Here is a 15803-nt window from a genome sequence, read left to right on the forward strand (position 1 = left end):
ACCTTTTCTCTGTTGGATTAAAATATTGTTTTAAACCAAAGGATGTTTTAATGTAACGAAAACACAAATTATACAAACTGTAAAACTACAAAATTGTATTTTTAACATGTGATATAAGACATTAAATAAGTATTGTTAACAACTAAAACAGATACTGGATATGAAGACCAATGATTTTGCTTTGTTGAGCACGTGTTTGTATGCATACTGCTACTGTAATATCAGTTTTAATTTACGAGTGAATTTTTCAGGCTCTGCATTTAAGTTCTTCTAGCTCCTTGTCTTTTTCAACCTCATCTTGACTGTCAAGAAATGCAGGAGTTACATGTCCAGGAGATTGAGGTTCAGAGAAAGGAGGCGTTTTTTTTATTTGTTGAAATACTTCTTTTTTGTCAGTTATAGTCTCTAGATAAACTGCACGAAGAGCCATGAGTCTTGCCCTTTTATAGTATCTGAGGGCAAAAAGTTTCGTCAGACTTTCAATATCAGCTCCTTTGCTGCCAAATTTGGATCTTCTGGCAATAAGAAAATAGAGGTTATTAGTAAAATCAAAATCGAAATCACCAATCAAATGGTCATGGACGAAATCAAGAATTTTTCTCTTGTTAATTGCATTAAGGTTTAGAAACTGATGCAGTTCACTGAATTTTTTGATGTCTAGATTGTTTGGTGTTATTAAATCTGGGTTTCGCTTTAACAAATATTCAGCTTCCATTGCTGTTATCTTCGATACAGTTATAAAAACATGTGCCATCTGTGTCGCAGCTCTTTCCAAACAGTATCTGTGATATATCTCCCGTTTTTTAGCTTCGATTTCAATAACAAAATTGTTCACGTTGTTTAAAAAATCTGTACTGCCAGGGCATAAGTAGCGCCCAAGAAGTGTTTCATGTGTAGTAAATACTGTTGCTACTTTTATTTTCCATAGCCGTAGCATAATAAGACCCATTCCAGATAACCAGTCATGAAAGTGGCACACTATTTTTGAAGAATCAGCTCTAAATACGGTTTGGAAATTACTAAATTCAGCAATAAACTGTGCTACCATGAATCCAAATAAAACTGAATGATTTGATTCCACATCAGGGTCTGGAATACTAATTTTGGTTCTCTCAAAAAGTTCTTGTTTATAGTAATCAATTTTATGTGATACTGAATCAGTATCAAATAATATTACGAAAGGATTTCCCTCGACCAGCCAACTTCCAGTGTGAACTTGCAGCCCTGAGTCGCGAATCCTGCAAACAGCATCGTAAAGAGGACCTGGAGAAAATTCAAACTCATCTATTTCTTCTCTAGCAGACTTCTCTTTATAAGGGCCAAGAAGGACATATTGGTTTTTCTCAGTTTCAAAAGAAAGACCGGTCTTGGAGCGGATGACTGTGTATATTCTGTGTGAATATACACAGTCAAAGGTCACAACATGAGACACTACATTAGAATGATCCATGTATCATTCAATTGTGGCACCTGAAAAATGAAAAAGAACATAAAAATAACATATTGATTATTGATTTCGTCAATATTAAATTAATGAAATTATTACAAAAAGCAGAATATGTAAGGATGTCGTTTCATTAATGATAAAAAAAAAACATTTACACTGAAACTAAGAAACATAATAATTTTCATTTTGTATATTCTACTTGTGTTTTGAAATTTATCTTGAAAATATTTCAAATTTTTTTGCTGATCTTCAAATAAAACTTTGTTTTTGTTTTGTGACTCTCTTCTGAGGGTTTCACTGCTATTTTCATATAAATAAACTTTTCGAAAATGTTTATTCCAGAGGAGAGAGAACAGAGGAGAACAATCTAGTGACACTTGTATACTGAGGAGTTAGAATTTTAATCAATTTTGAATTCCATGGGCTTTCTCGAAAGTTGTTTAAATTTTATTTACGAACGTTTTTATTAGTAATAAATATACGTAACTTACGAATTAACTTACGTAACGAACTTTTATATTCACATATTTTTAATAGGTATATTAGGGGGTTCGCTCCCTAGCCAATAACTTGCTCTTTACGCTAAACTTCGAATTTTGTTCCAATTCTATTAAAATGACCACTTAATCACAAAGGCTGTTAATTAGAATAAATAGCTCTTATGAAAGTACTAAAAAATCTTTGGCTTAAATAGCGAGGTATTGCACTTATAGGGGCGAACCCAATCACATACGTAATAATTTATGTTCGTTTTAACTTTTGGAGGTTGTTGTCTCAACTAATAATTTCGAGTTGAAAAACTTGTTTTATTTATTTAATTTCTGATCGTTTTTTAAATAATGCTGTAAAATCCAGCGCCCCCTTCATAGTAATATCCCTTCCCCATGAAAACTTCCTCCATGGAAAGATCTTCCCATGTGGCTCCCCGACCCAACCCCCCCCCCACTTCCAGAAAAAATCCCCCTGAAAACGTCTGTATATTTCCCAATAACCAATACTATATGTAAACATTGGGCAAAGTTCATAACTTTCAGCCCTCCCCCGGGGGAATTTGGGGGATTAAGTCATCCTAAAAGACATATTTCTTATATTTTAAACCATGTTGAACAAAATGGCTATCTCGAAATTTTGATCGGGTGACTTTGGAAAACACTGAGCGTGGGAGGGGGCCTAGTTGCAATCCAGTTTTTCGGTCACTTAAAAAGGGCACTAGAACTTTTAATTTTCTTTCGAATGAGTTCTCCCATGATATTCTAGGACCACTGGGTCAATACGATCACCCCTGGGGAAAATAACAACAAAAAACAAATAAACACGCATCCGTGATCTTTATTCTGGCAAAAATAAAAAAATTCCACATTTTTGTATTTGATCGGGTGACTTCGGGAAAAAAATTAGCGTTTCTTCTAGCAAAAAAATACAAATTTCCACATTTTTGCAGATATGAGATTGAAACCTCTACAGTAGGGTTCTCTGAAATGCTGAATCTGATGGTGTGATTTTCATTAAGGTTCTATAGCTTTTAGGGGGTGTAGGACTAAACGTGATGAAACTTATATATTTGAAATCAGCATTAAAATATGTATGTTTATGAGGAGCGCGCATGTTACGTGCTCCTCAACAATCCTAATCCATTTAAAGTTTCCCTCTTTACATCGGTTCTAGACGTTTACCCTCGGCTCATTACCCCCCTCCTCTCGCGGAAAATACCTCCCCGGAAAATAAGGCTTTCCAAATTTGAGAATTTTATTTGAGTTTTTTTTCCATAGGGGGAAGGAATTTTGGTACTTGTGTAAAATGAGCCACTCACTCAAGTTTACGCTGTGTAAAACTCGAGAGCAACCGGTTTCTTCGTTAGATTTTTTCAGCTTAGCGCTAGACAAGACAAAGACAAGTGACAGAATAGATGGGAAATATATAATAGGGGCTATATATTTGCGCATAAGGGGGGGGGTGAAGTATTTAGACAGTTTGGAGTCAGAAGACAATTTTTTATTCATAATATGCAGAATAATTGTACCTAACATATTTTGCATGCAGATCCTCTGTACTTTACCCCCCCCCCCCAATGTGCAAATTTTTAGCCCAAATTTTTTTCTAGAGTAACGAAGTAACTAACAAAAAAACGGTTTGTCCTCGAGTTTTACACATTGAAAACTTGAGTGAGTGACGCATAATACACAAGTACCAAAATTCTTTCCCCCCTACAGAAATTGAAAAAATACAAGTCAAATAAAATTCTCAAATTTGGAAAGCCTTATTTTCCACATGAGGTATTTACTGGTGGGTATTTTCCACCGGGGGGGGGTATTTTCCGGGGGTAATTAAATCTTTCTTTACGACATCTTGCCACCCCAACCACGGGAGACCTGCTTTCTGTTTAGCTCTAGTTGGACCTGTCTGATAAGAAATTGAAATAAGGGAAATCGGTTAAAAAGGCTAGATTAAAAAAGTCAAATCTAGAATTTTGGGTGTTTATATATCCCCATTTAAGCCTTTACCTCATTTCCCATTCATTTTTTCGTTCTTTTTTATGCAAGCTGCATTTATAATCAATTAATTAAAAGTAAAATATAATTGCAAATCATTATATTGTTAAAATTTTATGCATTCAAGAAGTCTCAGTAAAGCTATGCCGTAGCTTAAAAGATCACCTCGTCCCTGATAAGCTTTTTTTATTTTGTTTATAACTGTTTGGGCAATCTTGCCAAGATTTGCAGAAAAACTGTTCAATTTCTGTACACGACTTGGTCCCGAGATAGAGATGTTCAGTTTCAATGAAATTCACATCAATTCACCTGCTGAGAAAACGTTCAAAATCATCTTAAAACTATTATTATTTTTTTTAATTAGGCAGATTTGCAAGTTCCATGTGGTGGTTTCTATATTAATTTATACCCTTGCGAATACAGGGGGAAGTGTTATTTATGGTGTCTGAATATAGCGCTTTACTTGACAATCAATAAGAAATTAAGTGTTTTCTTATTTTAAACTAGCCTTTTGTTAGGTTGTAGTGCAGATCTCCTGTTTTTTTTTCAAAATTTCAAGTTATCAAATGGGATGTCATTTGGGTAAAGTGGCAGGTTTGATAGCTCCCTGTGATACTGAAACAATTTGTCTTAGAAACTTTTAACCAACACTGAACCCCGCAGAAAAGATTTTGAGAAACGGAACCTCGCGAAAAGTTTTTAGTAGTATTGAAACGGGCATAAATATAACATTATGTGTTGTAAAGAGACAAATTCAATGTAAAACCAGTAAAAATTACAATAGATCCAAACTCGGCAAACCAACTAAACCGAAATCACAGTCAACAAAGTTGGGACTACCGTTCCCAACAATCGAATCTCCTATCACCATTTTTAGGTATGAATGTAGTGGAACCTAGGGGCTAGAGCCCCAAAAGCCAATTTGTTTTAGAATTTCTAGGCACCTCTTGTTTAAACTATTAAATTATAAGTGTATGTTTACCCCCTCCCCACTGAAAAGTTCCTTTGTATGTGTCTATCTTCCTTCGTCCTAAAATCTAGGATATCTTTTGTTTTATTGTCTGAACATCATAAGGATTGTTTCGAATATTGCAAAGTGGCTTTTTAAAAGTTGAATTTAAACATGATTAAATATAAATCGCCTTTTTTTCAACTGGAAGCACTGAGAAACATTAAAACTTAAAACGAACAGAAATTATCAATAATACAAGGGGGGTTACCTCTTTCTCAGTACCACGCTCTTCACGCTCAAGTTGTTTAGTACTTTTAAAAAAGTTTTTATTGCTCTAACTAAACGATCCTTGTGCTTCAGGAGCCGTTGTTAAAGAATTGGGTCAAAATTTAAGCTTAGTGTAAAGAGTGAGGGGTTGAAAAGGGGCAACCCCCCACATATATGTACTAAATTGTGTCGTTTTAAGTTTTAATGTTGCTCCGTACTTTCACATGAAAAAACTTGTTGTTTTTTTTTAATTTAATTTCCGATTGTCTTTTAAATAACGTGAGGAAATCTGGCTGCATCTCCACGAAAATATCCTCTGGACAATTTTCTCTCAGTGAAAATTCACCCCAGACAAAAACCCTTAACATCTTGATCCATAAAACTGAGTCGGCAAAGACAAAACAAGACATATAAAAAGAATTTCGTATAGGAATTTTGGCAACTTCCCCCTAAAAATTCACTACCTGGAAAAATCCCCTCGGTAGAGATTTGTCCCTCCTCCTAAACCCGAAAAAACGTATTTATGCATTTACTCGAAATAAACAACCCGAAACCCGAAAAAATGTATTCATACTTCCCAATACCAAATACTATACGTGAACAATGGGCAAATTCATAGCTTAAAAACTTTTCCCCAAGGGCTGTTGGGGGTTAGGTTATCCTCAAAGGCATAGTTTTTGGACCTTTCAACTGTGTAGAAAAATTTCCCATTTCAAATTTTGATTCCACGATTTTGGAAAAAAAGGCATAGGAGGGAGCCTAGTTGCCCTCGAATATCTTAATTCACTTTAAAAAAGTACTTAAACTTTTAACTTCTGTTTAAACGAGCCCTATTCCGATGTTTTAGGACCATTGGGCGGATACTATCACCCCTGGCAAAAAAGTCAATAAAAAACACATCCTTGATCTTTCTTCTGGAAAAAGAAATACAAAAATAAAATGCAAATTCCACATTTTTTTATATAGGAGCTTGAAACCTGTTTACGCTGAATCTGATCTGCTGAATTTAATTGGATGATTTTCATTGAGAAGGCGTCATAACATCCAACAGTCAGAAGCACCAACGTCATTTCGTCCACAAAATCCGTCAGAACAACCAACCGTCACAACATCCAAAATTTTTAAACTTTAGTTTTTTGGGGTTTACGGGGGAAAAGGTACCTAGGTTAGGTTACGTATTTAATGTATGCTATGCCATATCCGCACCCCCCTGATGTGCAAATATACAGCCGAAATTTGCTTCTAAACTATTATATACTTATTACTATTATATAAACTTATAAATTTTTTTGGATGTTGTGACAGTTGGTGGTTCTGACGGATATTCCTTTTGGATGTTATGACGTTCGGTGCTTGTGACGGTTGTTCGAAATGGTAGCACCCCATTTTCATTAAGACTCTGACTTTCAGAGGGTGTTTTCACCCTTTTTGTATAATCAGAATGTTATTTTTGTGATTTCTTTTTGTCTTCCCCTAGGGTGATCGTGCTAAAGGAATAATTTTGTGCTCCCATTTTCGGAAGGTTTGATGCCACACAGAAGTTGAACAACCCCTTTTTAACTTATTGAAACAACAAGTACTTTCATTTTAAATTCAATCATCTCCCACCAGTTAAAAGAGGTGTTGCAGCTGCTGTCATGGATCCGTTCCTACGTATTTACTCAGAGTTTTACGTCAAAGCAGAATTAAATTTTAATTGAGATATACTTTTTGGAAACGGTTATCTCATTCCATTCATGAATATAATAATTAGTCGTAGGGTCGGAGGACTACAGTCCTAAATTAAAAAAAAAACGACCAGAAATATATATATTTGAAAAAGCTGTAAATCAAATTTTTCAAGGAGAAACTGTCCACAAAAATTTTTTGCTGGGGGTAATTTTTAATTGAGGATAGAGTTGGTTGTGGGAAAGTTTTGTGAAATTGGGGCTATTCTTCACGGAGAAAGGGTGTAGATCTTGCCGCATGTTTTAAAAATTTGGACAGATATCAAAGTAAAAAGAATTTTTTCAACTGAAATGAAAGAACGAAATTAAAACTCAAAATGAACTAAAAATTTTTACGCATATGAGGGGGTTAGCCCCCCCCCCCTGCATAATCATTCAGTTTTTGACAAAAGTTTAAAGTGTTGCCTCAATTCTTGAACAACGACTCTTGAAACACGACAGCTGTTTAGTTGGAATTAGATATTTTCCCAAGTACAAAAACTTTAGTGTATAGAGGGAAGGATTGAGAAGGTTTACACACGGTAGGAAAAAACTCCTTTTAATCTTAAGCTTTACTGTTGCTCCTTATTTTCAACTGAAACAGCTTGTCTTGGTTTATTTAATTGAAGCACAGATCCTTTCCTGAACTATAGGTCCCATTTACCTAGCTCAGATGTTTTTCATGATAGCCAAAAGGCCACAAAAAAATGCATTACAAAGTTACAAAAATTTACTGGACACTTTTTCATTAAATATTTATGATTTCTTATGGATTATTTCACAATATTGAACAGAGACCAAAGTAATGAAGAACAACAATTTACCTTCGTGTTTCAGTAAAAGGACAAAAAACTAATAATGCTTCTAACTCAATATGGTGATGAAAACTGAATTAAATAGAAGAAAGCCTATCAATTCAAATTTTAACCTGATTATTGTCATAACGAATTGTTGTATGCAATTAATAATTCATCAGTATTTCATGATATGTTAAAATTTACATGAGCTTCTCATGAGAGTTTTAGCTTTGTTAATGCCATTTTTTTATTAAAATACCTAAAATCTGTGAAGGGGATGGGGATTCATATAGAATCTAGGGAGGGCGAGCAATTGTTGAGAAGTAAGCTTAACTAAATAAAAACACACAGTGTATATGCAGGCTGTTACAAAACCATAACAGCAATATCTTGACCTAAAGACATAAAGCTGAAAATATCTTGACATAAAGCTTAAAATGTAAGCAAATATTGAACTAACCAAAAGGATTCTTTGTGACTAACTACTTTTTATAATTTCACAATATTGAATAGAAACTAAAAGTAGAACCTTGGTTTCAAAACTGCAAATGAAACAATGAAGAAAAACAATTTACCTTAGAGTTTCACTAAAAGGACAAAAAAAAAATTATTTCTTCTAACTGAATGTCCCAATGAAGACTAACCTAAAAAAAAACATTTTATCAAATTATTTTTAGACCTAAATTCAAATTTCAACCTGCTTTTTCTCGTGGCTAATTGATGTATTCAATCAATAATTCATAAGTGACTTCATTGTGCCTGAAATTGCCATGAATAAGTTTTGGCTTTGGTACAACTTTGCTTTTAATAAAATAAATAAAATCTATGAAGGGGATTAGGGCAATATCAAGGGCGCCGGCAGAAAATTTTTCAAGGGGACCAAACTCCACAATATCAGTGGTGGTTGGGTGACAGGGAATATATTTCAGAATTTTTTTTCGTAGGAATAAGTTTATTTTTAAGTACTTTTAGGAAAGAACTCTCAAATAAAAAAAACAATTAAATTGCCTGTAAAATAAAACAAAACACACTAAATTTTAAACTGCAAGGATTCTTGGCAAAGGGATTAATTTGTTTAATCAATAATATATTTAATTATTATGCATTTAATCTTAAAAGAAAATGAAACTCATACAAAATTACAGAAAGATTGCTTTCGTAGATAATAACAGATGTAGACTTGTCTTTATACAGTTTCCTACACCTTAGAATAGTTTGCACAAGGAGTGGAGATACTCAAAAATCATCCAGCCTGCATGGATACCCCGTTTTGACTTTATAACGGCCTTGTAAAATGTACCTCTTTCATAACCTGACAATTCTTCCCTTTGAACTTAAACCTGTTATACATTCAGACATTAAAAAAAAGAAAGAATAGAATAGCAAAAGAAAAACAAAATTTAAACTTACTATTCAGCTGTCAAATTGACTTTCTTTTTATTGTCCTATTCAACTAAATAAAACGAACAGGTTCAAAAAAAATTTCGTCGCAAGAGAATCTTATCAAATAGTCTGGCATGAAAAAAAACTGGAAGTAAAAAGTGACTTGGACTAACATTCACCAAAACTAAAAGCGGAATTCTCATGACAATTGCGACATCGGCAGTATTGGCTTTTTATGCTAATTCTAAATATTAAAAATTCATTCAGTTTATTGTTACCCACCCAAAACCAAAAGTCTGAGAAAATTGGCCTGATTTTTGAAAAAATGGACCCCCCCCCCCCAAAAAAAAGCAAGCGATCTTAATAAATATCTCTTTACTAAATACGTCATATCAGAGTCCCTACCGAAGAGGTTTCAAGCTCCAATCTTTAAAATGTGGAATTTCGCTTTTTTTTCAGAAGAAACATCTTCGATGTGTGTTTATTTGTTTTGTTTGTTTTTTTCCCAGGGATGATTGTTTCAAACCAATAGTCCAAGATAAATGGGGGGGGAAGCTCATTCAAACGTAAATTTAAAGCTCTTTTTTCTAAGGGACCATACAGATTGGACCAGGGAAAAGTTTTGTTTTCTTGCTATTTTAGGGCACAGAACTACGACTTTACCCCGAAGAGGATGAATTTGCAATCAATTTAAAACTCTGAGAAGCTAATTGATTCAAAAGTATGAATAACTATACTTTAGGTTTTCCAGCTGTAAAAGAAGCAATCCCATGCGGTGGCGGTACTAGATTCAACCAAGTTGATTTGCTTTATTTGTAATGAAATTAGGCTACATTTGGCGATCTGTAATTGCGGATCAGCTATAATGAGGGAGGTGAGCCATTGTTTAGGTGGGTTTAGGACATATTCCTAAAAAATTACATTTTAATGGACAAACTGCTTACTCTTCACGAGGCTTCAGATAAATGATGAAAGAGGTAGGGGGGCGGGAGTAGGAATTAATTAAGTTGTTTGGCAATACAGCAAATATGTTACATTCTCATTTCTACCAGAACAGAGGTGGAAATGGCAAGGCAGGTCATCATCAGCCCCGCCAGAAAATTTTTTTGGGGTGGTTAATACTGCAAGGAACTAGTTTTCAGAAATCTTAAATGGTAAAATTTTTCTATTTCTATGAAGTACTTTAATGTATTTAAACAAATCTATGTAATGTATTTATCGATAAGAAAATTATTTTTTAGAGCTTGAGATGGCTTCAGTTATGTAGAAGATCAAAATTCGCACAGAATGTCCATCCATATAAACAATAATACTTCTTTTCTTCCAACCGAAATTATTTTGTAGTAATGTTAACAAGGACTTCTTACCAAAATTACTATTCATCGCCATTTTTTAAGTATATTCAAATTTTATCCAAAATTGAAAATTTAAACGTAGGGCGGTTCTCATACACTTATTGATTTACACCTTTTAAAAGCAATTGACCAGGGATTTTAGGGACATGTACCTCAAATTATATTTTGGTTAGGCCTGGGTATGGTTTGCAAAACAATAAGAAATTTAATAAAAAAAAGAGCTTTTCAACTGAAAGCAAGAAACAGATTTGAAACCTATTTGAAAAGATTATTCTTTATATGAAGCGGGCTGTCTCCTTTTTAGCTCCTTACTCTTTACTGTGAAGTTTGGCTTTTTCCACATTTTAAAGAAAATTTGCAATTCGAAAGATAAGATTTTTGAAAGCACTAAAAATACTTTTGTTTAATGAGTAAGGTGTTGAGAAGGGGTCAGTCCTCCTTATATACAAAGTAATTTATATTTGTTTTAACTTACTTTAGTTGAAAATCCTTTCCTATTTGTTTAATTACATTTCATGAAACTGTGAAGTATTATGAATACAGTACTTTTGGCAACGCAGAAAAAATGAGTAATATTTCAATGATCTCTGTTTGGATTTTGATGGTTAATCAAACAGTTCGTAGTAATAAATTGTAATTATGGAGCAACTCGGCTCAGTAGTAGCCGAAACTCTACAAATCTGAATTTTGATAAAAATTGATGTACGTATAAAAAAAATTTACTTATCATGCTGATTCCAAGCATATAAGCTTCATTAAGTTTAGTTTGACCCATCAAAAGCTACAAGCCAGGGAACATGTGTCTGATTTTCTCAAAAAGAGGGAAAGACCCCCTCGAAGTCATAGAATTTTAATGAAAATCACACCATCAGAATCAGCATATCAAAGAACCCTACTGAACAGGTTTCAAGCTCATATCTGGAAAAATATGGAATGTTGTAATTTTTTCCAGAAGAAAGATCAGCGATGCGTGTTTATTTCTTTTTTTCCAGGGGTGATATTACCGACCCAGTGGGCTTAGACCGTCGAGAGAGGGCTCATTCTAATGGAAATAAAATATTATAGTGCCCATTTTAAGTGACAAAAAAATTGGAGGGCAACTAGGCCCCCTCTCACACCACTTTTTTTTCAAAAATCGTCCAATCAAAATTCTGAGATAGCTTTTTTCTTCAGCATAGTTGAAAAGCGCAATAAATATGTCCTTGGCGATAAAATGACCCTCTACAGCCTCTGGGGAAAGGTTTTTAAGCTATAAAATTTACTTATTGTTTTATTTGTTATTGGAATATGCATACATTTTTCGGTACGGAGGGGAGGAATTTTCTACTAGGAGGATTTTACACGGGGAGAATTTTGCATGGAGAGGGAAGCTTACAGGGGTGGACTTTTCAGGTGGAATTTTACACTTGTTGAATTTGCCAGAATTTCTATACAAAATTTCTTTATATGTCTTGCTTTTTCTTTACCGATTCAATTTTAGGAGTGGAGGTGTTAACGGTAATTGTTCGGGGTAAACTTTCTCCAGGATTGGATTGCCCAGACGATATTTCTGTAGGGCGGGGGATTTTTACGCAGAGGGGGATCCAGGTATCCTGGCGCTATTAAAAAACACGATCAGAAATTCAATTAAAAAAGCAAGTTTTTTCAACTGGAAGTAAGGAGCAATATTAAAACTTAAAATGAACGGAAATTATTACGTATATAAGTGGGGTTGTCCCCTCCTCAACATCTTCCTCTTTATGCTAAAGTTTATTTTGTCCCAATTCTTTAAAAATAACTCCTGAAACACAAGGGTCTTTTAATTAGAACAAAAAGTGACTTTTTTTTAAAGTGCCGAAAAACTGTAGGATGAAGAGCGAGGTATTAAGGAGGGGAAAACCTCCATCATATGCACACTAGTCTCTGTTCGTTTTAAGTTTTAATGTTGCTCCTTACTTTAAGTTGAAAAGATTTTTTTATTTAATGAAGCTTAGAGACAAACATTTCTCTAAAGGTAATGAAACAAGTATGTCAATTAAAGTAAAAGTTTATAAAAATGGAAAAAGTAAGTAATTAAAAAAATATACAAAACGATAGCTTACTTACAAAACTAAGATATAAACTCCCGGCATTCAGTTCTGTTGAGCAATGCTGAAGTGTTGAACAGATATTTTTTAACAATATCGACAGTTTTGAACTTGGCCATCAAACACCAGAATATTTAATGCCTTTAGACTCAATTGTTTACAAAAAATAACGCATCGTCATAGTAGTTTGTTCAAAGTAAAAGATTAAACCTAAGATTAAGAAAATCCAATAAGAAATTTTTTTTTAATTTAATTTTGAATACCAAAAACCAACATATTTGATACCTTTATACCTCATAACTGTAAAAAATTAAATCCTTTCAAAGCAACAACTAGATTAGTACAGTCACTCCTGCAAAAATAGATGAGTTATCAAAACACACAAAAAATGTATCCGTTCCGGGGTAAAATACAAAAATTCCCAGCATTCCGTTCAGAGAAAACATTTCTCATTATAGTGACTTCATATATCAGCTCATAGGTACTCTGGCAATGCAAGCAAAAGTTGACGGCATATTTTTACCGAAAATGGCCCTTATGAAGTTGTTTTCCTTGTGTTTTCTTTAATTATACGAACTCTCTTGTGCACTAATAATTGCATTAAATACAGATTAGCAATTATATATTTAGGATCAAACAGTTCGTGGTAACGAAATCTAAGTAGGGAGCGACCTGGCTCAATAGTAACCGAAACTCTAAAAAACGGTATTTTGATACGAATAGATACATCAAAAGAATTAGATTTTAATGGTGATTTCAAATATATAAGTTTCATCAAGTTTAGTCCTACCCGTCAAAAGTTACACGCCCGAGAAAATTTGGCTGATTTTCGAAAAAAGGGAGAAAGACCCCCTAAAAGTTATAGAACTTAATTAAAATCACACCATCATATTCAGCGTACCAGAGAACCCTACTGTAGAGGTTTCAAGCTCCTATCTACAAAAATGTGGAATTTTGCATTTTTTGCCAGAAGAAAGATCACGGATGCGTGTTTATTTGTTTTTTGTTTTTTTTTCCAGGGGTGATGGTACCGACTCAATTGTCGTGGAATACCATCGGATGGTTCTTTCGAATGGAAATTAAAAGTTCTAGTTCCCTTTTTAAGTGACCTAAAAAATGGAGAGCAACTAGGCCTACTCCCACGCTCATTTTTTTCCCAAGGTCACCCGATCAAAATTTTGAGATAGACATTTTGTTCAGCATGTTCGAGAATATAATAAGTATGTCTTTTAGGATGACTTAAAACCCCAAAGCTCCCGGGGGGAGGGCTGAAAGTTATGAACTTTACCCAATATTAACATATAGTATTGGTTATTGGGAAGTATACAGACGTTTTCAGGGGAAATTTTTTCTGGTAGTGGGGGGGGGGTTGGTCGGGGTATATGTGGGGGGATCTTTCCATGAAGGAAGTTTTCTTTGGGGAAGGGATATTGCTATGAAGGGGACACCGGACTTCCCAGCATTATTTAAAAAAAGATCAGAAATTAAATATAAAAAAAAAGTTTTTCCGCAGCAACAGCAGCAACATCAAAACTTTAAACGAACAGAAAATATTACATATGTAATTGGGTTAACCTCCTAGTCAATACCTCGCTCTTTAAGCCAAAGATTTTTTTAGTACTTTCATAAGAGCTATTTATTCTAATTAACGGCCTTTGTGATTAAGCGGTTATTTTTAAAGAATTGGAACAAAATTCGAACTTTAGCTTAAAGAGCAAGGTATTGACTAGGGGGCGAACCCCCGAATATACGTATTAAAAATATATGAATATAGAAGTTCGTTACGTAAGTTAGTTCGTAAGTTACGTATATTTATTACAAATAAAAAGTCGTAAATAAAATTAAACAAGTTTCGAGAAAGCCATTTAACCAAATAAAAGTAAATTAGTATACAAATTTTGTTTTAATTATTTATGTACGGTGAGCCAAGTTCAAAACCTGCATTTATTCTAAAACTTTCAAAAATTAAATAAAAAAACAAGTTTTTTTTAAAACTGAAAATAAGGAACGACGTTAAAACTTAAAACGAACAGAAATTATTCCATATATGGAAGGGGCTGTCCCCCTCCTTAGCGCCTCACTCTTTACGCTAAAGTTTGACTTTCTCACAACTGTATTTTTTTAAACAATAAAAAACTTTAGCGCAAAGAGCGAGGCGTTAAGGGGACAGCCCCTTTCATATAAGGAATAATTTCTGTTCGTTTTAAGTTTTAACGTCGTTCCTTACTTTCAGTTAAAAAAACTTGTTTTTTTTATTTAATCACCATAAAAAGCGTATTCTTTGATTGAATAATTTCAATAGTTTGGCTTTTACAATTTAATTATAGGGTCAAAATCTATTAGCAGGCATTCGACAATGTGGTAACACACTTTTCTTCCATGGTTTTTCCTTATTCTACTTTTTTTTTGATTTCCTTATAATTACTTTATAGACCCAAATTTCCATTGGTGGACACCAATGGAAATTTGGCAGGGGGCTGCCCCCCCCTGACGGCACCCATGGGCTAAATACATAATACACTATGAGGGGAGAAGTTAATTTTTGACGGGAATTTTAACTTCATATGAACACAAAGTGTGTATGCTGGTTGTCAGAAAGGAGTATCAGCAACATCTCGTGAGCAGCTTAGAACGTTAAGCCGAAACCTGCAGGGATGTTGAACTAACCAACTGACATTTACCTTAGACCTTACCTTACCTTAGTTCCTCCAGGGCCAGGTGTGGCACACAGGGCATCAAAGAAGTCTCGCCAGACGCCCCAGAGTGGAGCAGCAGCCAAGACGTCCTCCCATTTTGGATGTAGCGACATCTCAGTACTCCGCAGGTCTCGGTCGTACAGTCGTCAGAGGGTGTATTTCGGTTGCCCTCTTTTTCGCCCACCCTCGGGTCACCACTCGTAGACAGCATTCGGAAGACGGTCTCCTGACATTCGGAGGACATGACTAAGATAGGTCCATCTTCTCTGCTTCAGGAGATCAGTGACTGGTGGTTGACCTGTTTGTCTGCGGACAACAACGTTCGTGACCCTGTCCTGCCATGAAATGTTAAGGATTCTTCTGAGGCAGACATTTTCAAATGCTAGGATACGTTTTTCCATATGGACATTCAGTTTCCAGCATTCACTTGCATAAAGGAGAATGGAAATGACGTTGATATTCAACAGACGGAGCTTTAGACACTAAGAGTATTTCTCTTCGTTTTAATATTTATTCATTAATTTACATTAATATCTATTGTATGTTTGTTTGCATTGATTGTTTATTTAATTTCTGTTCGTTTTAAGTTTCATTTATACTTCAATAGGAAAAATTTTTTTTTTTATTTTAAGCTTGATATTCTTA

At 34.3% G+C, this 15803-nt stretch overlaps 1 pseudogene; it reads right to left on the reverse strand.

The window, feature by feature from the left end:
• Positions 1 to 232: 232 nt before the first annotated feature.
• LOC148940267 (glycogen [starch] synthase pseudogene) lies at positions 233 to 8257 on the reverse strand (annotated as a pseudogene).
• Between the last annotated feature and the right edge of the window lie 7546 nt (positions 8258 to 15803).

The sequence above is a fragment of the Artemia sp. Qi Xiang Cuo genome, chromosome 20 (genome assembly GCF_049724085.1).
Source record: "Artemia sp. Qi Xiang Cuo chromosome 20, ASM4972408v1, whole genome shotgun sequence".
NCBI classification, from domain to species: Eukaryota; Metazoa; Arthropoda; class Branchiopoda; order Anostraca; family Artemiidae; genus Artemia; species Artemia sp. Qi Xiang Cuo.